This window comes from Mobula hypostoma, chromosome Y (assembly GCF_963921235.1).
Source record: "Mobula hypostoma chromosome Y, sMobHyp1.1, whole genome shotgun sequence".
NCBI lineage: Eukaryota > Metazoa > Chordata > Chondrichthyes > Myliobatiformes > Myliobatidae > Mobula > Mobula hypostoma.
Window position 1 is genome coordinate 1,611,216 of NC_086130.1, and position 23,378 is coordinate 1,634,593.

Genomic DNA, 23,378 nt, shown 5'->3' on the forward strand with positions numbered 1-23,378 from the left:
GTGCGTGTGTGACTGTGAGTGTGTGTTTCCATCTGTGTGTATATATGTGTTTCTTCCTGCTTTCATGTTTATGTCTGTATATGTGTTTGTATGTGTGTTTGTGTGTGTGTGAGTGTTTGTGTGTGTGTGAGTGCGTGTGTGTGTGTGTGAGATTGTGTGTGTATGCGTCTTTGTGTGTGTGTTTGTGTGTTTTTTGTGCATGTGCGTCTCTTTGTGTGTGTGTCTGTGTGTGGAAATGTGTGTGTACATGTGTATGTATGTGTGTGTGTGTTTGTGTGTGTGTGTGTATGTGTGTGTGTGTTTGTGTGTGTCTGTGTGTGTGAGGCTATGTGTGCATGTGTGTGTGTGTGTGTGTGTGTGTGTGTCTGTCTGTCTGTTTGTCTGTTTATCTTCATAGTATTTGATGGCATTTCATCAGTTCTTTCCTTTTGCACCTTTTGTTTCCCATTACCTTTATCACTAGGTTCAGACAAGTTCTTCCCACTTCTCGTAGACATAGACATATTGTTCCCCCTCAAGAATCAGCAAGTAAAAATTTTAAATTCAAAGATTAAACTAGGGGGAGAGAAAGAAAACTAAGAGCAGCACAGAAATACTGCTACTCCATTTGCAGACGGGGTGGTCTCGTGCAATCTATAATTCATACAGATATTGTATTTCACAACAGTGATGGGAATAGACGTTGTATCACAAAGATTAATGACACTTTATTGCAAAGATTTGAGCCATATTTCCAAATTCCTCTACAGTAAGACTACATAGTTTAACTAACATGTTCGGAATTTGAGAAGTTACAATAATGTTTCTTCATTATTTTGTTCAATACATCAGGGATCCAAAGTCAGCATTCTCTCAATCAGAATTCAAACTTTTGTAGTAGTAGAGCTGAGACGTTAGGTCTATCAGATTTGTACTTTACAGCTTGTCAAAATTTCTTAGGTATGCCACATTGAGGTAGGAGCTCTATACATGCCATTTATTTAAGAACGTCAATACGCAATCATGTTAAGTATTTAACGTTACATTTTGCAGCCACTCTTCAGAAGTTACTGGGTTTTCAATTTCAACATCCATTATTAGAACTCTTGGAACAAACAACAGTTTCTTCCACAATTATATCAACATACTAAATAATTAGGCAGATTTACATGCATAGGTATTGGTCATTGTGTTATGGTGGGAGTTAGCAACAGTGCAACGAGGTTAAGCCATGAATATAATATCGGTACATTTTGTCATTTAACATTACTTATTAAGTAAAGAACCAACGATTTATGGGATATCACATCTTTGAATCTGATATTTGTTTCTACAAAGAAAATGGAAATCCCTGATATTGCAAGCACAGAAAACGTAACATATTCATGGACCTGAACCTCAACAACTTTGGCTGTTGGGAACAAAAAAAAGTCAGAAACATATCAAGGAGTGTTTGCACACCAGTTTAAACATCAATTGATTTATCTTGTGACAGGATTTCAAGTTTAAGATGGTGCTGGCAATGTCCAGAGACTACTTATTGGTGTCAAACAAAACAAATAATACAACTAAATACTTTATTAATTACACTTCCTCCGGTAAAATTTATAGTAAACAGGGCTGAGTTGAGGGTTGAACCATGTGGGTACAAGACAAAGTTGAGGTGAGGTCAAGGCATATTTGAGGCAAGGTTGGGGCGAACAGAGTGAAGGAGAACAGATTCAAGTCCCTTTCACCTAACCCAGGAGTGAGGTTTAATTGACCTGAGCACCAGGCCTGTTTGGAATGGTTGGGTATTGTCCTAAACTTGGCAAAGTTCAGGCCCACTGAGCATATTGATACAATGGGACCCAGTTCCTTGATTGAGGAATGACCCAATACTCGGATGATTTGAACATCAGACCAGATGGATTGAAAAGGCAGGGTGCTGTAACCAGAGGTGAGGGGCAGGCTGGTTCTGCTCTGTGACTTTACTCAGTTCTATGCTGAACTGAGGGTGAGGCTGTAGCTTGCTCCAGGCTTTGTGTCTGTGGACTCATTTTTGTTCTATTGCCTACTTTTATTGCTTGCACACTTTGTCTTTCTTTCTCTCCTTGCATTGGGTGTTTGACAAGTCTTATTTATATGGGTAATTTGGGTGTCTTTGTGTTTTTGGGTACTGCCTGTATAGAGATGAATCAAGGTTGTATAATGTAAGAATACTTTGATAATAAATGTACTTCGGATTTTGAGAGATGTCATTAATTTTCATTCCCTGCACCTTGCTTCAAGTGCCATGATTAGGAAGGTGGTGAAATTTTTTGGAAAAAATGATGGAAGAAAGCATGAAGATGAAAATTAGAAGCAGGTCGAGGAGTGTACAAAGTTAGATAGAGTTCATGTGGGACTGAGTGTAGGTCTAGTTGTCCTGCATGGAGGGCTGATGCAGATATAATATGTTTTGGGTGGCTAGGGAGAAAAGTGGCAGGATGAGTAGGATAAGTAGATGATGTAATATGGGACAGAGGAGTTGGAGTTACAGGCTGAGCTATGTGATGGATTTGAGTGAGAGACTGTTGGTGTCCATTTGGATGGATACCCACAACAGCAGCTTCAGCTACTTGATACTGTATTACAGCATGATGGACAGTAGTGATTGATGTTGTGTCACAGCTGCTATTGGTTATTGAATATGAATTTGCTGGAGAGTTGGTGAAGGAGCAATAGCATTTGAAGTAGGGAAAGTCTTCACTTGTTTAGCTAGAAGTTGCTGTTGAATGTGCTACTGAGCTGCCTGCTTAAATTTGCTATATTTTTCCATTTCTTCAGGAGTAAATGCAATGTATATATAAATATCAGGTAAATGTAAATATTAAGTGCAGCCACTGATGCATCTGTACCACCTTGGGAATCCTTTTCAATTTCTAGTGCTTCAGCTTTTGGAATATAATTGGGGAATTGTTCCTGATCTGGTGTAAAATGCATCATAATGGCTTCATCACATCTATAGCTTCTAAGTCAGGAGGTTTTGAGATGACTGGTTGATGTACTCAGAAGTATAGGTGTCTGAGATAGCTTGAGGGAAAGCATTAAACACTTACGAACAAACTGAGTTTCACAAAAAATGCTTTGTACTTTATCTTTGACAACTAATGCTTCTCCTTTAGAAATTTCTTTTCGAGGTTCCGGTGATGTCATTGTCCCGAATGGCAGCTTAAATCAACAGCTCCTCCGGAAAAATGCACATATTGCCCCGTTAATCCATCAGATATAAGATCTTTTGAAAATATCTGAATTGATAAGGGGGGAAAGAATGGGGAAAAAGAATGGAGATTAAAAAAAGCATCACTGCAGAGCCTATGGAAGAGAGAGATACAATGTGCTGCTCTCCTACACGTGTGCTGGCGGTGAGGCTGACACTGGGCCTCGTTCAGGCGAAGTGGCAAATATGACAAAGATTCTGGAAGAGATAAGGGAAGTCCAAAAAGATATAAAGCAGCAATTCAGTGATATAAAGTCAGAGATTGCCAATGTCAATCAGAAAATAGCGGTGTCAGAGACTCGAATTGAGAAGGTAGAAGATCGCAGGCAAAACGTGGAACAGATACTAAGTAAGACGATAAAAATATTAAATCACCAGGAAAGTAAATTGCTTGACCAGGAGGGAAGATCGCGACGGAAAAATATCAGGGGACGGGAGCAGGATGAGAGAAGGATTTTAGGAAGAGACTGTCAGTTCTCTGAGGACAGCCCTCACCTGCTCCAAAAGAACCATAAGGTTTGGCTAACTTTAAAAGTGCTGATACACTAAACGGAAGCAAAAATAGACGGTGATATACCTATCTCAGGGAATACGTAATATAATGTGGATTTTATATTACTCAATTTTTAAAAATTCATTCATTCATTCCTTTTTCCCCACCTAAATGAGAATATATACATGACAGGAATACACAGGGAAATCATTTCTGTGTAATGGACATAGATTTTTTTACTTACTTTTATAGGTACTGCAGCAGGGTCACTCAACTCACAGGTAGGAGAGGATATCCCCCACGGCTAGACATTTCTTCTAGCTCAACCCAGGGTCATCTAGAGACCCCAGCTTTGGAATCACACCTTCGTTACTCTTTTTTTTATTATTTGCATTTCTTGGCTCTTATTTGTTCAGGGAGTAGATCAATTAAGTTATATTCTGCAAATATCAATGATATACAAACAGATAAAGACACATGGCTAAAGGACAAAGTAAAATTCATTTCTTATAATGTCAATGTTCTGTTGAATCCAGTCAAGCTCAGTAAGATTCTATCAAAAATGAAAAGAAGAACAAGTCTTCGTAGTATATTTCTAGGAAACTCACTTGAGCGATAATGAGCATGGAAAATTAAAGAGAATGGGCTTCACTAATTTGTCTTTCTCCTCATATAAATCAGGACATAGGAGAGAGTTGCTATTCTCATCTCAAGCAAGCTAAATTTTGAAAAAGTATTTAAAATGGGAGATAAAGAGGGCAGATATATTTTGGTAAGGAGGAATATAGATGGAAATCCAGTTACTTCATTGAATATATACGCACCCCCAGGAAGTGATATTAGTTTCTTCCAGAAAATTACTAATATTATGGTAATGGAAACAGAAGGTCTCCTGATATGTGGGGGAGACTCAAATTTACAATTACAACCAAAGTTAGAGTCTTCCAATAGAAAAACTTATGAGACAAAGTCTTTAAATAAGGAAGTTAACACTCTCTTTGAGGATGTCGGTCTAATTGATATATGGAGGGACCTTTCCCCCGACAAAATGGATTACACTCATTATTCTTTCCCCCATTCCGTGTATACAAGAATAGACTATTTCATAACATTTAGTAAAGATAAAGGCAAAATAATCACATGTGGAATTGGGACAATAGATGTAAGTGACCATGCACTTATATATTTATCTGTTTATTTTGACCTACAACCGAAAAATACTACTTGGAAACTAAATTCAAGTCTAATCAATGATCCCTATTTTAAGGAACAAATTAGAAAAGAAATTGATCTTTACTTAGAATTCACTGATAATGGAGAGGTTTCACCTCTCATTCTATGGGACACTCTGAAGGCTGTCTTAAGAGTGAAAATTATAGCGATATCTTCATATAAGAAAAAAATAAGATATAAAACATTAGTGGAATTACAAAGCTGAAGGAACTAGAAAAAAACACAAATTGAATTTGGCACAGGATACACTAGAGGAAATTTTAAAAATTAGGAATGAAATTAATAGTTTGACTACACAAGAAATTAGAAAAAAGATTAATGTTTCTGAAACAGAGACACTATGAAAGTGGATCTAAATCAATGAAAATACTGGTGTGGAAACTGATTAAAAAGAAGATAGCAGAAAATACAATTCATAGAATTAGGGATCCAAGAACAAAAATGATAAAAAATAAGCTAAGTGAAGTTCAAGAAGCTTTTGAAATGTTTTATAAAACTCTATATTCCAACGTTCCAGGGGGAAGCATAACCCAAATTGACACCTTCCTGAATTCTTTAGAGTTACCCACTTTAAGCAAAGAACAAAATAGAGCAATGACTGCTGGCATAACTGAAGCTGAACTAAAAACTGCAATTAGTAGGCTTAAATTAAACAACTCACCAGGGTCAGATGGATATACGGCAGAGTGATATAAAGAGTTCAGAAGTGAGTTAATTCCTGTTTTACTCCCCACACTGAACTGGGCCCTAAGAAGGGTGCAAATGCCACCCAACTGGAAGGAGGTGATAATCTCAGCTATACCGAAAGCAGGCAAGGATAAAATGGAATGTGGGTCATTTAGACCAACCTCTGTTCTTAATGTGGATTATAGAATATTTACCTCCATCATGGCCAAACGATTAGAAGAGTTTCTACCCACACTTATACATAATGATCAGACAGGTTTTATATAACAACTGCAAACACAAGACAATATACGAAGGACACTTCACATTATGGATCACATAAAAAAAATGAAATTGAAGCAATAGTGATAAGCGTGGATGCTGAAAAGGCGTTTAATTGGATTTTTCTTTACAAAGTTTTACATAGGTTTGGTCTACATGACACAATTATTAAAACTATACAGGCACTATACAACAATCTTACTGCTAGGATTAAAATCAATGGATATTTATCTAAGCAGCATACATCAAAGTTGCTGGTGAATGCAGCAGGCCAAGCAGCATCTATAGGAAGAGGTGCAGTCGACGTTTCAGGCCGAGACCCTTCGATATTTATCTAATAGTTTTACCCTAGAAACGGGCACGAGACAGGGTTGTGCATGGTCACCGCTACTCTTCACATTATATCTGGAACCATTAGCTCAATACATCAGACAAAATGAAGAAATCAGGGGAATTACTATTAAAGGGACAGAGCATAAATTGGCCAGTTATGCGGATGACATTTTGATCTATCTAGGGCAACCAACGTACTCTTTACCTAAATTGATGCGATCCTTTGAACAATATGGCCAATTATCAGGATACAAGATCAACACAGATAAAACCCAACGACTTTCATATAACTATAGCCCACCAAGAGAAATTGAAAGTAGATATCCTTGGGCATGGCAAACAGAGTCTGTCAAATATTTGGGCATCACTATGCCAAAAGATTTGGCAAAATGATCAGAATGCAATTATCAGCCTATATATAAAAAATTAAGGAAGATATACCAAGATGGAAGCTAATTCCTTTTCTTGGTCTCAGTTCAAGGATTGAATCTATTAAAATGAATATACTGCCCAGACTACTATATCTCTTTCAGACCCTATCAATAGAGATTAACCAAAATCAATTCAATGAATGGAACAAGATGCTATCAAGATATATATAGCAAGGTAAAAGTCCCAGGGTTCGTCTCAAAACTTTGCCATTAGCCAAGGAAAAGGGGTGGGGGGGCCTACCTTCTCTTAGAGATTATTATTTTGCAGCTCAGTTGAGAGCTGTGATATGTTGGTGCGACCCATCACATGACACTCAATGGAAGAACATTGAGGAGTCGATATTTTCCATCCCCATACAGGCAATTTAGGCTGATGAGAACCTCCAAAGTTACATAAATACAATTGATAATCCTTGGGTGAAATGGACTCTTAAAATATGGAAAACTGTTATAAAAGAATATAAACTAGAGAGAGACATTGCAATTCTTAAATGGTGTGCATATGACTTGGATTTTACGCCAAATAAACTGGATGCTAGATTTAAGGACTGGACAGCTAAAGGAATAACAGTTCTTTGAAATATAATGAAAGAAGGAACACTATTCAGTTTTGAAATGCTCAAAGAGAAACACTTGTTAGAAAAACAAGACTTTTACTGGTGCTTACAGATGTAACAGTATGTTAATAGGGCAGTTAAAAATGTAACCGAGGCAAGTAGGACCTAGGACCTTGAGGGAGATTAGCGTGGAAATAGCAGGGGCTCTGACAGAAATATTTCAAATGTCATTAGAAACGGGGTTGGCGCCGGAGGATTGGCATATTGCTCATGTGGTTCCATTGTTTAAAAAGGGTTCTAAGAGTAAACCCAGCAACTATCGGCCTGTGAGTTTGACGTCAGTGGTGGGTAAATGGATGGAAAGTATTCTTAGAGATGGTGTATATAATTATCTGGATAGACAGGGTCTGATTAGGAACAGTCAACATGGATTTGTGCGTGGAAGGTCATGTTTGAAAAATCTTGTTGAATTTTTTGATGAGGTTACTAAGCAACTTGATGAGGGTAAAGTGGTGGATGTTGTCTATATGGACTTCAGTAAGGCCTTTGACAAGGTTCCACATGGAAGGATAGTTAGGAAGGTTCAATCCTTGGGCATTAATATCGAAGTAGTAAAATGGATTCAGCAGTGGCTAGATGGGAGATGCCGGAGAGAAGTGGTGGATAACTGTGTGTCAGATTGGAGGAGGGTGTGTAGTGGTGTGCCTCAGGGATCTGTACTGGGTCCAATGTTGTTTGTCATATATATTAATGATATGGATGATGGGGTGGTAAATTGGATTACCAGGTATGCAGATGATACTAAGATAGGTGGCGTTGTGGATGATGAAGTAGATTTTCAAAGCTTACAGAGAGATTTAGGACAGTTAGAAGAGTGGGCTGGAAGATGGCAGATGGAGTTTAATGCTGATAAATGTGAGGTGCTACATTTTGGTAGGACTAATCACAATAAGACATACATGGTAAATGGTAGGGCACTGAAGAATTCTGTAGAACAGAGAGATCTAGGAATAATGATGCATAGTTCCCTGAAGGTGGAATCTCATATGGATAGGGTGATGAAGAAAGCTTTTGGTATGCTGGTCTTTATTAATCAGAGCATTGAGTATAGGAGTTGGGATGTAATGTTGAAATTGTATAAGGCATTGGTAAGGCCAGATTTGGAGTATTGTGTACAGTTTTGGTCACCGAATTATAGGAAAGATGTCAATAAGATTGAGAGAGTACAGAGGAGATTTACTAAAATGTTGCCTTGGTTTCATCTTCTAAGTTACAGAGAAAGGTTGAACAAGTTGGGTCTTTATTCTTTGGAATGTTGAAGGTTGAGGGGGACTTGATAGAGGTGTTTAAAATTATGAGGGGGATTGATAGTGTTGACGTGGATAGGCTTTTTCCATTGAGAGTGGGGGAGATTCAAACAAGAGGACATGAATTGAGAGTTAAAGGGCAAAAGTTTAGGGGTAACATGAGGGGGAACTTCTTTACTCAGAGAGTGGTAGCTGTGTGGAACGAGCTTCCAGCGGAAGTGTTTGAAGCAGGTTCGATGTTGTCGTTAGAAGTTACATTGGATAGATATATGGACAGGAAAGAAATGGAGCGTTATGGGCTGGGTGCAAGTCGGTGGGACTAGGTGAGAGTAAGAGTTCGGGACTGTCTAGAAGGGCCGAGATGGCCTGTTTCTGTGCTGTAATTGTTATATGGTTATATGGTTATAAGTACATGTCTGATAGAGCTATTTAGAAAAGCATATAATTCAGACAATGGTAGCAGAATCATTTCAAGCATGTGTAAGCCTTTGTCAAATCTTAGAACACATTCGACTTCATACATTAAAACAAAATGGGAGAAGGAAAGAGGGATAATAATATCTGAGGAAGAATGGACAATAATATGGAGGTATCAATGGAAGTGTACCAGTCCACAGAAATGGAGGGAGTTCGGGTGGAAAAACTTGATAAGATATTTTATTACACCCTCTCAGAAATCCCATTATGATAGTAAGACTATAAAGACCATAAGACAAAGGAGCAGAAGTAGGCCATTCGGCCTATCGAGTCTGCTCCGCCATTTTATCATGAGCTGATCCATTTTATCCTATTTAGTCCCACTGCCTCCCTGTTTGCTGGAGAAATTGTGGAAATCAAGATGCAAACCATTATCAAATTTTCTGGGAATGCCCCGTTATCAAAGACTATTGGAGTGGGATACATAATGCCCTACAAGACATCTTTCAATGTGAAATACCCTTAGAAAGTAAGACCATATGTTTTGGGAATATACCTCAAGAATGGTTGAAAAGAGATAAATATTTAATGAATATACTGCTGGTGACAGGTAAAAAGACCCTTACCAGGAAATAGTTATCACAGGAGAGCCCAACTCTAAATGTATGGATGGAAATTACAATGGACATATACATAATGGAGAAGATAACAGCATCTGTTAGTCATAAGTTGGAACAATTTGATTTGTTCTGGGGAAAATGGTTTAACTACATAACACCTCACAGGCGTGATTTTATTCTCGCAAGTTAATGAATATGTTGTAACAAAAAGATCAGTCCCTATCTTGTGAAAAAGATCGGTAGGAGTTTCTTTGACTAGACTGTTTATCATCACAACTATGTTGGCTATGTGATCCTCTATCCCTTGAAATCAATCTTTGGAAGGCACAGTGCCTCACAATGCCTTTGCAGTGGGGGCTTTGCAGTGTTATGCTCGAAGTGTTATGCTCTGACTATGTTGTTTGCTCCTGGTCCTGCTGTGGTTGCTGCTATAGGTTTGACTAGAGCTGGGTGTTCTACTTAAGATTTGAGTACTTTCCATGCTGCTACTTCTGGACCTGTTTTTGCTTTGTGTATAATCATCAAATGAAGAAGAATGTTTGTACTTTTTCTCGTGGTGTCTTGACCTTCTACAGCTATAATCTGAATCCTGAGTTCTTTTAGAGAGATCTGTCACTGCAACCACTGTAACTATCAGAATAGTTTCTACAGCTATATCTACAAGTATCTGACAAGACATCAGATTCAGAAGAAAATGACCTATGAGATGGCCTTCTAGAGTAATTTCTGTCACTTCTTGAATCATAATCGTCACTGTAATGGGAGGATAACTTTTGTCTACATTGTTTACTATGAGATTCATTGTAACTAACAGACTATTCATTTTGTCTGCTTCCTCTGCGTCTTTGGCTATCTTTCTGACCAGGTATTTGTTTCCTTAACTCACTATAGGAACCTTTCTTCTGCTTTTTACTAATGGGTTCCTCAGAAACAACTTCCATTTTACTACCATCACTAACAATAGGTGAAGAAAATTGACAATCTTGAGATTTGTATCTTTTTTCTTGTGTGTGGCTACTTTCCTCTATAGTCTTAATTGTAGGTATTTGAATAGAATGTTCTAATCTAAGCTTTTACTTTTGTGTGAGGAAATCTGCAGATGCTGGAATTTCAAGGAACACACATCAAAGTTGCTGGTGAACACAGCAGGCCAGGCAGCATCTCTAGGAAGAGGTACAGTCGACGTTTCGGGCCGAGACCCTTCATCAGGACTAACTGAAGGAAGAGCTAGTAAGAGATTTGAAAGTGGGAGGGGGAGGGAGAGATCCAAAATGATAGGAGAAGACAGGAGGGGAAGGGATGGAGCCAAGAGCTGGACAGGTAATTGGCAAAAAGGATATGAGAGGATCATGGGACAGGAGGCCCAGGGAGAAAGAAAGGGGGAGGGGGGAAACTAGAGGATGGGCAAGGGGTTTAGTGAGGGGGTCACCTGTGATTCACCTGTGAGTCAGCTGGGGTGATATACTACGTCCAGTGCTCCCGATGTGGCCTTCTATATATTGGCGAGACCCGACGCAGACCGGGAGATTGTTTCGCTGAACACCTACGCTCTGTCCACCAGAGAAAGCAGGATCTTCCAGTGGCCACACATTTTAACTCCATGTCCCATTCCCATTCTGATATGTCTATCCACGGCCTCCTCTACTGTAAAGATGAAGCCACACTTAGGTTGGAGGAACAATGCCTTATATTCCTTCTGGGTAGCCTCCAACCTGATGGCATGAACATTGACTTCTCTAACTTCTGCTAATGCCCCACCTCCCCCTCATACCCCATCCGTTATTTATTTATATACACACATTCTTTCTCTCACTCTCCTTTTTCTCCCTCTGTCCCTCTGACTATACTCCTTGCCCATCCTCTGGGTTCACCCTCCCCTTGTCTTTCTCCCTGGGCCTCCTGTCCCATGATCCTCTCATATCCCTTTTGCCTATCACCTGTCCAGCTCTTGGCTCCATCCCTCCCCCTCCTGTCTTCTCCTATCATTTTGGATCTCCCCCTCCCGCTCCCACTTTCAAATCCCTTACTCACTCTTCCTTCAGTTAGTCCTGACAAAGGGTCTCAGCCTGAAACGTCGACTGCACCTCTTCCTAGAGCTGCTGCCTGGCCTGCTGCGTTCACCAGCAACTTTCATGTGTGTTACTTTTGTGTTTACGCTTTTTTCTTTTCTTTGATGTCTCATCATGAGTTTCACCTTCCTCAATTTCATTTTCTATTCTAGCTTTTGCTTTCAAATGGTTTCCTGACTTTTTGTGCTTCTTTTTCTTTTTATGCTTGTGAGACTTCATGTTATTGTCTATAAATTGGTGTTTCTGTCACTTTCAGCAGTGTGGACATTATATTTACTTATAGTTGGGATATGCTATACTTGATGTTTCTCACCACTGTCACTTTTTACAGCTTTCAAGGTAATATCTGATGAAGCTCTGTTAGTCTTCTGTGAATTCTGGTTAGTATGCTATGGATTTTGTTCATCTGAAATTTCATGGTAGCTCTCTTTATTTTTTTTCCTTTGGTATACGTATTTCTAATCAGTTTGAGTAGCACTTTCATTTTTGATCATGATTGGGAAAAATTGGCTAATTGCCTGTTTAGGCCCGTTGAGGACATTTTCGTTCGCTAAACTTCGTTTCCCTTCTTTACAGGCACTAGGTTATGATGGTGTGATGTTGCAATTTTGTTTCCTTAAAGTCTTCGGAGGCTTAGCTTCTTTTAGGTCTGGATCTGCTGCACCATCCAGAGGGCCAATATTCTGCTGCATAGCTGCCACCTCATTTTTAGTGTTTTCTTCTTTGTTTTCTTGAAGCTTTAAAGGGTAGCATTACTGGTTAGAGAGGAGATTAACACAATAGAAAGGAAGGACATTAGCCTGGAGGATGTGAATCGATATGGTTAGAGCTGCATAACACTAATGGGCAGAAAACGCTTGTGGGAGTTGTGGACAGACCACCTAACAGTAGTAGTGAGGTCGGAGATGGTATTAAACAGGAAGTTTGAAACGCGTGCAATAAAGGAACAGCAGTTATAATGGGTGACTTCTGTCTTCAAATAGATTGGGTGAACCAAATTGGCAAGGGTGCTGAGGAAGAGGATTTCTTGGAATGTATGCGGGATTTTTTTCTGAACCATATGTCGAGGAACCAACTAGAGAGCAGGCCATTCTAGTCTGGGTTCCTGAGGATTGGAGGGTGGCTAATGTAACCCTGCTTTTTAAAAAAGGAGGGAGAGAGAAACTGGGGAATTATAGACTGGTTAGCCTGACATCGGTGGTGGGGAAAATGCTAGAGTCAGTTATCAAAGATGTGATAACAGCACATTTGGAAAGCAGTGAAATCATCGGACAAAGTCAGCATGGAGTTGTGAAAGGAAAATCACGTTTGACGAATCTCATAGAATTTTTTGAGGATGTAACTAGTAGAGTGGATAGGGGAGAACCAGTGGATGTGGTATATTTGGATTTTCAAAAGGCTTTTGACAAGGTCCCACGCAGGAGATTAGTGTGCAAACTTAATGCACACGGTATTGGGGGTAAGGTATTGATGTGGATAGAGAATTGGTTAGCAGACAGGAAGCAAAGAGTGTGAATAAACGGGACCTTTTCAGAGTGGCAGGCAGTGACTAGTGGGGTACCGCAAGGCTCAGTGCTGGGACCCCAGTTGTTTACAATATATATTAATGACTTGGATGAGGGAATTAAATGCAGCATGTCCAAGTTTGCGAATGACACGAAGCTGGGCGGCAGTGTTAGCTGTGAGGAGGATGCTAAGAGGATGCAGGGTGACTTGGACAGGTTAGGTGAGTGAGCAAATTCATGGCAGATGCAATTTAATGTGGATAAATGTGAGGTTATCCACTTTGGTGGCAAAAACAGGAAAACAGATTATTATCTGAATGGTGGCCGATTAAGAAAAGGGGAGGTGCAAGGAGACCTGGGTGTCATTGTACACCAGTCGTTGAAAGTGGGCATGCAGGTACAACGGGTGGTGAAAAAGGCGAATGGTATGCTGGCATTTATAGCGAGAGGATTCGAGTACAGGAGCAGGGAGGTACTACTGCAGTTGTACGAGGCCTTGGTGAGGCCACACCTGGAATATTTTGTGCAGTTTTGTTCACCTAATCTAGGAAAAGACATTCTTGCCATAGAGGGAGTACAAAGAAGGTTCACCAGATTGATTCCTGGGATGGCAGGACTTTCATGTGAAGAAATTCTGGATCAACTAGGCTTATACACACTGGAATTTAGAAGATTGAGGGGGGATATCATTGAAACGTATAAAATTCTAAAGGGATTGGACAGACTGGATGCAGGAAAATTGTTCCGGATGTTGGGGAAGTCCAGAACAAGGGGTCACAGTTTAAGAATAAAGGGAAGCCTTTTAGGACCGAGATGAGGAAAAACTTCTTCACACAGAGAGTGGTGAATCTGTGGAATTCTCTGCCACAGGAAACAGTTGAGGCCAGTTCATTGGCTATATTTAAGAGGGAGTTAGATATGGCCCTTGTGGCTACTGGGATCGGGGGTATGGAGGGAAGGCTGGTACAGGGTTCTGAGTTGGATGATCAGCTATGATCATAATAAATGGCGGTGCAGGTTCGTAGGGCTGAATGGCCTACTCCTGCACCTATTTTCTATGTTTCTATATTTCTATATACCTCTTCCTGATGGTCTACAGGCAGTAACTGTTACTGCATTGGTGGTGTGGGTCCTGAGGCTCCTGTACCACTTTCATGATGGTTTACGGGCTGTAACTGTCACTGAAATTGTGGTGTGGGTCCTGAGGCTCCTGTACTTTCTTCCTGATGGTTTTTGGGAAGTAACTGTTACTGAAATTGTGGGCTCGGTCCTGAGACTCCAGTGCATCAGTCCTTATGGTTTACCCTCAGTAACTGTTACTGGAATGTTGGTGTGGGTCCTGAGGTTCCTGTACCTCCTCTTGATGACTTATTGGCAGGAACCGTTACTGAAATGGTGGGTTACATCATGAGGCTCATGTACTTCCTTCCTGATGGTTTACAGTCCGTAAATATTTCTGAAATGGTAGAGTGGGTCCAGAGGCTCCTGTACCTCCTTCCTGATGGTTTGCGTCGTTTCTGGGCTGTGGAGTGAGCCGGGAGCAGGGTGAAGGCTTAAGGGCTTCGGCTCAATGGGCTTAGGTGGAAACGAGCGAGGCGAGGAAGGTTTGGCATTCATTTTTTTTTGTTATTTGAGGAGAGGGGAAGTACAAATGTGAGGGCAACTTGCTGTTCTTGGTGTCAGATGTGGGAGCTCATGGAGTCTCCCAGCCTCCCGTACGTCCACATCTGCGCCAGGTGCGTCGAGATGCAGCTCCTAAGGGACCGCGTTAGGGAACTGAAGCTGCAGCTCGATGATCTTTGTCTGGTCAGGGAGAGTGAGGAGGTGATAGAGAGGAGTGGAAGGCAGGTGGTCACGCCAGGGCCACGGGAGGCAGACAAGTGGGTCACGGTTAGGAGGGGGAAGGGGAAAAGTCAGGTGATGGGGAGTACCTCAGTGGCTGTGCCCCTTAACAACAGGTACTCCTGTTTGAGTGCTGTTGGGGGGGACAGCTTACCCGGGGGAAGCGACAGTGGCCGTGCCTCCGGCACAGAGTCCGGCCCTGTAGCTCAGAAGGGTAGGGAAAGGAAGAGGAGGGCAGTTGTGATAGGGGACTCAACAGTTAGGGGGTCAGATAGGTGATTCTGTGGACGCAGTCCAGAGACCCGGATGGTAGTTTGCCTCCCTGGTGCCAGGGTCTGGGATATTTCTGATCGTGTTCAAGATATCCTGAAGTGGGAGGGTGAGGAGACAGAGGTCGTGGTACATATAGGTACCAATGACATAGGTAGGAAAAGGGAAGAGTTCCTGACAGGAGAATATAGGGAGTTAGGAAGGGAGTTGAGAAAAAGGACTGCAAAGGTAGTAATCTCGGGATTATTGCCTGTGCTACGCGACAGTGAGAGTAGGAATGCACTGAGGTGAAGGACAAATGCGTGGCTGAGGGATTGGAGCAGGGGGCAGGGATTCACATTCTTGGATCATTGGGACCACTTTTGACATGGGCGTGACCTGTACAAAAAGGACGATTTGCACTTGAATCCTAGGGGAACCAATATCCTGGTGGGGATATTTGCAAGGGCTACTGAGGTGACTTTAAACTAGAAGGGTTGGGGGAAGGGAATCAAATTAAGGAAACTAGGAGAGGGTAGGTTGTTTCACAAGTAGAGAAAGCTAGTAGACAAGTGTGTGAAGGAAGATTGGCAGGGGACAGAGATCAAGAGCACTCAGACCAAAGATGTAGGGGAAAAGGAAGAAAAAGATAACAAAGTTGTTTGCTCCATGAAGGATAAACAGAGAGTGGGATGTGAAGAGTTTCTTAAATGCATCTATTTTAACGCTAGGAGCATTGTAAGGAAGGTGGATGAGCTTAGACTATGGATTGATACCTGGAAATATGACGTTGTAGCTATTAGTGAAATGTGGTTGCAGGAGGGGTGTGATTGGCAACTAAATACTCCAGGATTTCGTTGCTTCAGGTGTGATAGAATAGGAAGGGCAAGAGGGGGAGGTGTTGCATTGCTTGTTAGAGAAAAATATAACAGTAGTGCTCTGGCAGGATAGATTAGTGGACTCGTCTAGGGAGGCTATTTGGGTGGAATTGAGGAATAAGAAAGGTGTAGTGATGCCTATAGGGGTGTATTATAGACCACCTAATGGGTACTGAGAACTGGAGGAGCAAATTTGTAAGGAGATAACAGATATTTGTAGTAAGCACAAGGTTGTGATTGTGGGAGGTTTCAATTTTCTACACATAGACTGGGAAGCCCATTCTGTAAATATGCTGGACACTTTGGAATTTTTTCAAATGTGTGCAAAATAGTTTTTTGCAGCAATACATAGGGGTACCAACTAGAGAAGGGGCAGTGTTGGATCTCCTGTTAGGGAATGAGATAGGGCAGGGTGTAGGGGAGAACATCGGGTGATCACTTCTAGTGATCACAATACCATTATTTTCAGTATAATTACGGAGAAGGATAGGACTGGACCCAGGGTTGAGATTTTTGATTGGAGAAAGGCTAACTTTGAGGAGATGCGAAAGGATTTAGAAGGATTGGGACAATTTGGTTTATGAGAAGGATGTAATAGAGAAATGGAGGTCATTTAAAGTTGAAATTTTGAGGGTACAGGATCGTTATGTTCCTGTTAGGTTGAAAGGAAAGGTTAAAAGTTTGAGAGAGCCATGGTTTTCAAGGGACATTGGAAACTTGGTTTGGAAAAAGAGAGGAATCTTCAATAAATATAGGCAGCTTGGAGTTAATGAGGCACTCGAGGAGTATAAAGAATGTAAAAAGAATCTTAAGAAAGAAATTAGAAAAGCTAAAAGAAGATACGAGGCTGCTTTGGCAAGTAAGGTGAAAATAAATCCAAAGGGTTTCTACAGTTATGTTAATAGCAAAAAGATAGTGAGGGATAAAATTGGTCCCTTAGAGAATCAGGGTGGACAGCTATGTGCGGAGCCAAAAGAGATGGGAGGATTTTGAACAATTTCTTTTCTTCGGTATTCACTGAGGAGAAGGATATTGAATTGTGTAAGATAAGGGAAACAAGAAGGGTAGTTATGGAAAGTATGATGATTAAAGAAGAGGAAGTACTGGCGCTTTTAAGGAATATAAAAGTGGATACGTCTCTGGGTCTGGTCAAGATATTACCTAGGACCTTGAGGGAAGTTAGTGTGGACATAGCAGGGGCTCTGACAGAAATATTTCAAATGTCATTAGAAACAGGGATGGTGCTGGAGGATTGGCGCATTGCTCATATGGTTCCATTGTTTAAAAAGGGTTCTAAGAGTTAACCTAGCAATTATTGACCTGTGAGTTTGACGTCAGTGGTGGGTAAATTGATGGAAAGTATTCTTAGAGATGGTATATATAATTATCTGGATAGACATGATCTGATTAGGAACAGTCAACATGGATTTGTGCATGGAAGGTCATATTTGACAAATCTTATTGAATTTTTTGATGAGGTTACTAAGAAAGTTGACGAGGGTAAAGTGATGGATGTTGTCTATGTGGACTTCAGTAAGGACCTTGACGAGGTTCCACATGGAAGACACCGGAGAGTAGTGGTGGATAACTGTGTGTCAGATTGGAGGACGGTGTGTAGCGGTGTGCCTCAGGGATCTGTACTGGGTCCAATGTTGTTTGTCATATATATTAATGATCTGGATGATGGGATGGTAAATTGGATTAATAAGTATGCAGATGATACTAAGATAGGAGGCGTTGTGGATAATGAAGTAGGTTTTCTAAGCTTGTAGAGAGATTTAGGCCAGTTAGAAGAGTGGGCTGAAAGATTGCAGATGAGTTTAATGCTGAAAAATGTGAGGTGCTACATCTTGGTAGGACTAATCAAAGTAGGACATATATGGTAAATGGTAGGCCATTGAAGAATGCAGTAGAACAGAGGGATCTAGGAATAATGGTGCATAGTTCCCTGAAGGTGGAATCTCATGTGGATAGGGTGGTGAAGAAAGCTTTTGGTATGCTGGCCCTTATTGATCAGAACATTGAGTTTAGGAGTTGGGATGTAATGTTGAAATTGTATGAGACATTGGTAAGGCCAAATTTGGAGTATTGTGTACAGTTCTGGTCACCCAATTATAGGAAGGATGTCAATAAAATTCAGAGAGGACAGAGCAGGTTTACTAAAATGTTGCCTGGGTTTCATCTCCTAAGTTACAGAGCAATGTTGAACAAGCTAGATTCAAACAAGAGGACATGAGTTGAGAGTTAAAGGGCAAATTTTAGGGGTAGCCTGAGGGGGAGCTTCTTTACTCAGAGAGTGGAGGCTGTGTGGAACGAACTTCCAGCAGAATTGGTTGAGGCAGGTTCGATGTTGTTGTTTAAAGTTAAATTGGATGGATATATGGACAGGAAAGGAATGGAGGGTTATGGGCTGAGTGCCGGTCAGTGAGACTAGGTGAGAGTAAGTGTTTGGCACGGACTAGAAGGGCCGAGATGGCCTGTTTCTGTGCTGTAATTGTTATATGGTTATATGGTTTATATGAAATGGTAGTGTGTGTGCTGAGGCTCCTGCACCTCCTTCGTGATAGTCTACAGGCAATAACTGTTACTGAAATGCTGATGTGGGTCCTGAGACTCCTGCACGTCCATCTTGATGTTTTACGGGCAGTAACTGTTACTGAAATGGTGGAGTGGATCCTGAGGCTCCTGTACCTCGTGCCCAATAGTTTACAGGCAAGAACGGTTACTGAAATGGTGGTATGGATCCAGAGGCACCCATACCATGTTCTTAATGGTTTATGGACTGAAACTCTTACTGAAATAGTGGTAAGGGTCCTGAGGTTCCTATACCTCCTTCCTAATGGTTTATCAGCAGTAACGGTTACTGAAATGATGATGTGGGTCCTCAGGCTCCTGTACTGTGGTAAACCATATTTATAGGTTGTAACGGGGTTACCTGTCTGGACACAACCCTTTGCTGACTGCCCCTGTGGCTCCTGCCACAGACCCCTGAATAAGGGCACAGAATATCGAGACTTTACGTTACAGGTTATGGCTCACTGTGTGCCCCTGTGCTATTGGGGTTCGATTTCCAGAGCCTCCTGAAAAGCGTGACAATGGAGTATGATGGGCCCCTCTCCCCAATCACTGTCGTAAATCCCCAGTTTTGTAGAGATATGTCATGTACCCCGCTACTGACCACACACACACACCGACCCGCACATCCCAACCAACACCATGCCAACTGTCGCACTACTGACGCCACTTACGGCCTCTCCACCCTCAGGATCACTCCCCCACCGTTGTTCACCAACCTGACCCCCGACTGTAAACCTGTGGCAACTAAAAGCAGGAGGTACAGCGTGGGGGACAGAGCTTTCATTAAGTCGGAGGTGCAGCGGCTGCTCAGGGAGGGGGTCTTTGAGGGAAGCACAAGTCCTTGGAGGGTGCAGGTGGTCGTTGTTCGGAACGGGGAGAAGAATAGGATGGTTGTGGACTATAGCCAGACCATCAATAGGTTCACGCAGCTCGACGCGTACCCTCTACCCCGCATCGCGGATATGGTCAATCAGATAGCACAGTACAATGTGTACTCGACCATAGACCTAAAATCCGCTTACCATCAGCTCCCCATCCGCTGGGAGGACCGCCCTTACACTGCCTTCGAGGTGGACAGCAGGCTTTATCAATTCCTGTGCGTCCTCTTTGGTGTCACTGTCTTCCAGAGGGCAATGGACCGGATGGTGGACCAGTGCCAACTTAAGGCCACATTCCCATATCTGGATAACATCACCATCTGCAGTCACGACCGGCCAGATCACGACAACAACCTCCAAAAATTTCTCCAAGTGGCCAAAGCTTTCAACCTCACCTATAACAACCACCTGACTTTCTATCCTTGGGTGTGTCATGGAGAATGGAGTCATTGGCCCTGACCCCGACCGTATGCGCCCCTTGTTGGAACTCCCTCTTCCCAACACCCTCAGAGCCCCCAAAAGGTGCCTGGGCTTCTTTTCATATTACGCCCAATGGGTCTCTAACTATGCAGACAAGGCCCGCCCCCGGTCAAGTCCACCACATTCCCCCTCTCTGCCGAGGCCCACGTGGCCTTCAGCTGCATAAAAGGGGACATTGCCAAAGCAGCAATGCATGCGGTGGATGAGGCCATTCCCTTCCAAGTAAAAAATGTGACGTCTCCGACTTTGCGCTGGCTGCTACCCTCAACCAGGCGGGAAGACCAGTGGCGTTCTTCTCCCGTACCCTTCAAGGCCCTGGAATTCGGCACTCTGCGGTAGAGAAAGAGGCCCAGGCCATAGTGGAAGCTATTAGGCACTGGAGGCACTATCTTGCCGGCAAAAGGTTTACTCTGCTAACTGACCAGCGCTCAGTTGCATTCATGTTTAATAATCAGCAGCGGAGCAAAATCAAAAATGATAAAATTCTGAGGTGGAGAATCGAACTCTCCACCTACAACTATGACATCATGTACAGGTCTGGGAAGCTCAACGAGCCCTCCGATGCCCTAACCCGGGGAACATGCGCCAGCGCGCAGATCGACCGGCTATACGCCCTACATGTAGATCTTTGCCACCCGGGAGTCACCTGGCTTTTCCACTTCGTGAAAGCCCGGAACCTGCCTTACTCCCTTGAGGAGATCAGGATGATGACCAGGGACTGCCAAGTCTGCGCAGAGTGCAAACCGCACTTCTACCGACCCGAAAAGGCACAACTCATCAAGGCCACCCGCCCCTTTGAGCGACTGAGTGTTGCCTTTAAGGGCCCCCTTCCCTCCATCGACCGCAACGTGTACTTTCTTAACGTAATTGACGAGTACTCGCGGTTCCCCTTCGCCATCCCCTGCCTCGACACCACTACCACGTCAGTTATAAAAGCCCTGCGCAAACTCTTCACTCTGTTCAGATACCCATGCTATATCCACAGTGACAGAGGGTCCTCGTTTATGAGTGACGAGCTGCGCCAATATCTACTGGCTAGGGGAATTATGACCAGTAGGACCACGAGCTATAATCCCCGGGGGAATGGACAGGTAGAGAAGGAGAATAGCACGGTGTGGAAAGCCACACTCTTAGCCCTCAGGTCAAAGGGACTGCTGGTCTCCCGCTGGCAGGAGGTCCTTCCCGAGGCACTCCACTCCATCCGCTCCCTGTTATGCACAGCCACCAATGCCACCCCTCATGAGCGGCTCTTTTCTTTTCCCAGAAAGTTGACCACTGGGACCACCCTACCTACTTTGCTGACGTCCCCGGGGCCAGTGCTGCTCCGGAAACATGCGAGGAGCAATAAATACTCCCCGATAGTCGAGAGGTTTCACTTACTTCATGTGAACCCCCAGTATGCCTTAATGGTTTTACCTGATGGGCGGGAGGACACATAGAAACATAGAAACGTAGAAAATAGGTGCAGGAGTAGGCCATTCGGCCCTTCAAGCCTGCACCGCCATTTATTATGGACACGGTCTCCATCCGCGACCTGGCGCCCACAGGAGCTCCGGGCCCCTACCCTGAACACTCCGTGGTGACTATTGACCCCGTACCCACCGATGTATGTACCTACGAGACACCGTGCACCCCAAACCCTATACAGACACCACACGACACTCCCATACCGGGCGCGACGCACACGCATGAGGGATTACCAACGCCTAACGTGCTGGCACCTGAAGTCAGGCCGGAGCCAGCACAACCGCCATCGCCGGTGCTATCACCACTGGTGCTACGTAGATCACAGCGACGGACTCGACCGCCTGATAGACTTGACCTGTAAATATACTTCTTGTAAATATCGTCAGTCACTTCACCCCGCGGGACTCTTTTTATAAAAAGGAGGGTGAATGTGGTAAACCACATATATGTTGTAAGATTTGTCTGGACACACCCCTCTGCTGACTGCCCCTGTGGCTCCTCCCACAGAGTCCTGTATAAAGGTGTTCGCCTTGCCCCTCCCCCTCAATCCGGGGGCAGACACTCAGCATGCTGGAGGTCACATTTTACTGTTAATGAAAGCCTTTCAGTATTCACTCTACTTCCAGTCTTTTGGAGTTATTGAAGTAATTTTTGCTGAAAGGGTGTTGTTGGCCATGAGTCTCCCTGTTAACCTGTTCCTGTTTATTTACGGGCAGTAACTGTTATTGAAATGGTGGTGTGGGTTCTGAGGCTCCTGTACCTTCTTCCTGATGGTCTGTGGGTAGTAGCTGTTTCTGAAATGTTGGTGTCGGTCCTGAGGAACCTGTACCTCCTTCCTGATAGTTACCAGCAGTAAATTTTACTGAAATGTTTGTGTGGGTTCTGAGGCTCCTGTAACTTCTTCAGATGGTTTACAGGCAGTAACTCTTATTGCAATGGTAATGTGGGTGCTGAGACTTCTGTACCTCCTTCTGAATGGTTACGGACAGTAACCGTTACTGAAATGGTGTTGTGGGTCCTGAGGATCCTGTAAAAATCATTATACATAGGAGCAGAATTGGGCAATTCAGCCATCGATGGTCTTCCATTCCGTCATGGCTGATCCTGATTCCCATGCAATTCCATACACCCACTTTCTCACCATATCCTTTGATACACTGACCGACTAGGAAACGATGAACTTCGATCTTAAACCACGGATTTTACCCACGGACTTGGCCTCCACTGCAGTCTGTGGCAGAGCATTCCACAGATTCACAACTACCTGGCAAAGAGAAAAATCCTTTTAGTTCTGTTCTAAAAGCAAGGTTGAGGCTATGCCCTCTAGTTCTGGATACCCTCACTATAGGAAACATCTTCTCCATATTCACCGTTTTTAGTGTTTTCAACATACGGTAGTTTTCAATGAGATCCACACACATTCTACTAAATTTCAGTGAGTGCAGGCCTGGCTGGTGGCGTAGTGGCATCAGTGTTGGACTTTGGATGTGCTATCCATCTGTGCTGGTGATCTCTTTGGAAACTCACCCCGCAGAAGGCCATTGCAAACCACTGCTGTAACTTACCTCATACGTGGTTCCCCAGTACGTCTGAGAGGCGTGGAGGGAAATCGTCCACTAACCGGAGAAACTCCGAGATGCAACATAGCTTTCCTTTCCTACTCTTAAGTCCCTCTGCACCTCTGACATCTGAATCTTCTCCCCATTTAGTTAATATTCCGCACTATTTTTCTGTTTACCAAAATGCATCATCATACATTTCCCAACACTGTATTCCATCTGCCCCTTTTTGACCATTCTTCCAATTTGTCCAAGTCCTGCTGCAATCGCATTATTTCCTCTGCACTGCCTACACCTCACTTATCTTTGTATCAT

At 42.8% G+C, this 23,378-nt stretch overlaps 1 pseudogene; it reads right to left on the reverse strand.

Moving 5' to 3' along the window:
• Positions 1-2,245: 2,245 nt before the first annotated feature.
• LOC134341069 (G patch domain-containing protein 8-like) lies at positions 2,246-23,046 on the reverse strand (annotated as a pseudogene).
• Between the last annotated feature and the right edge of the window lie 332 nt (positions 23,047-23,378).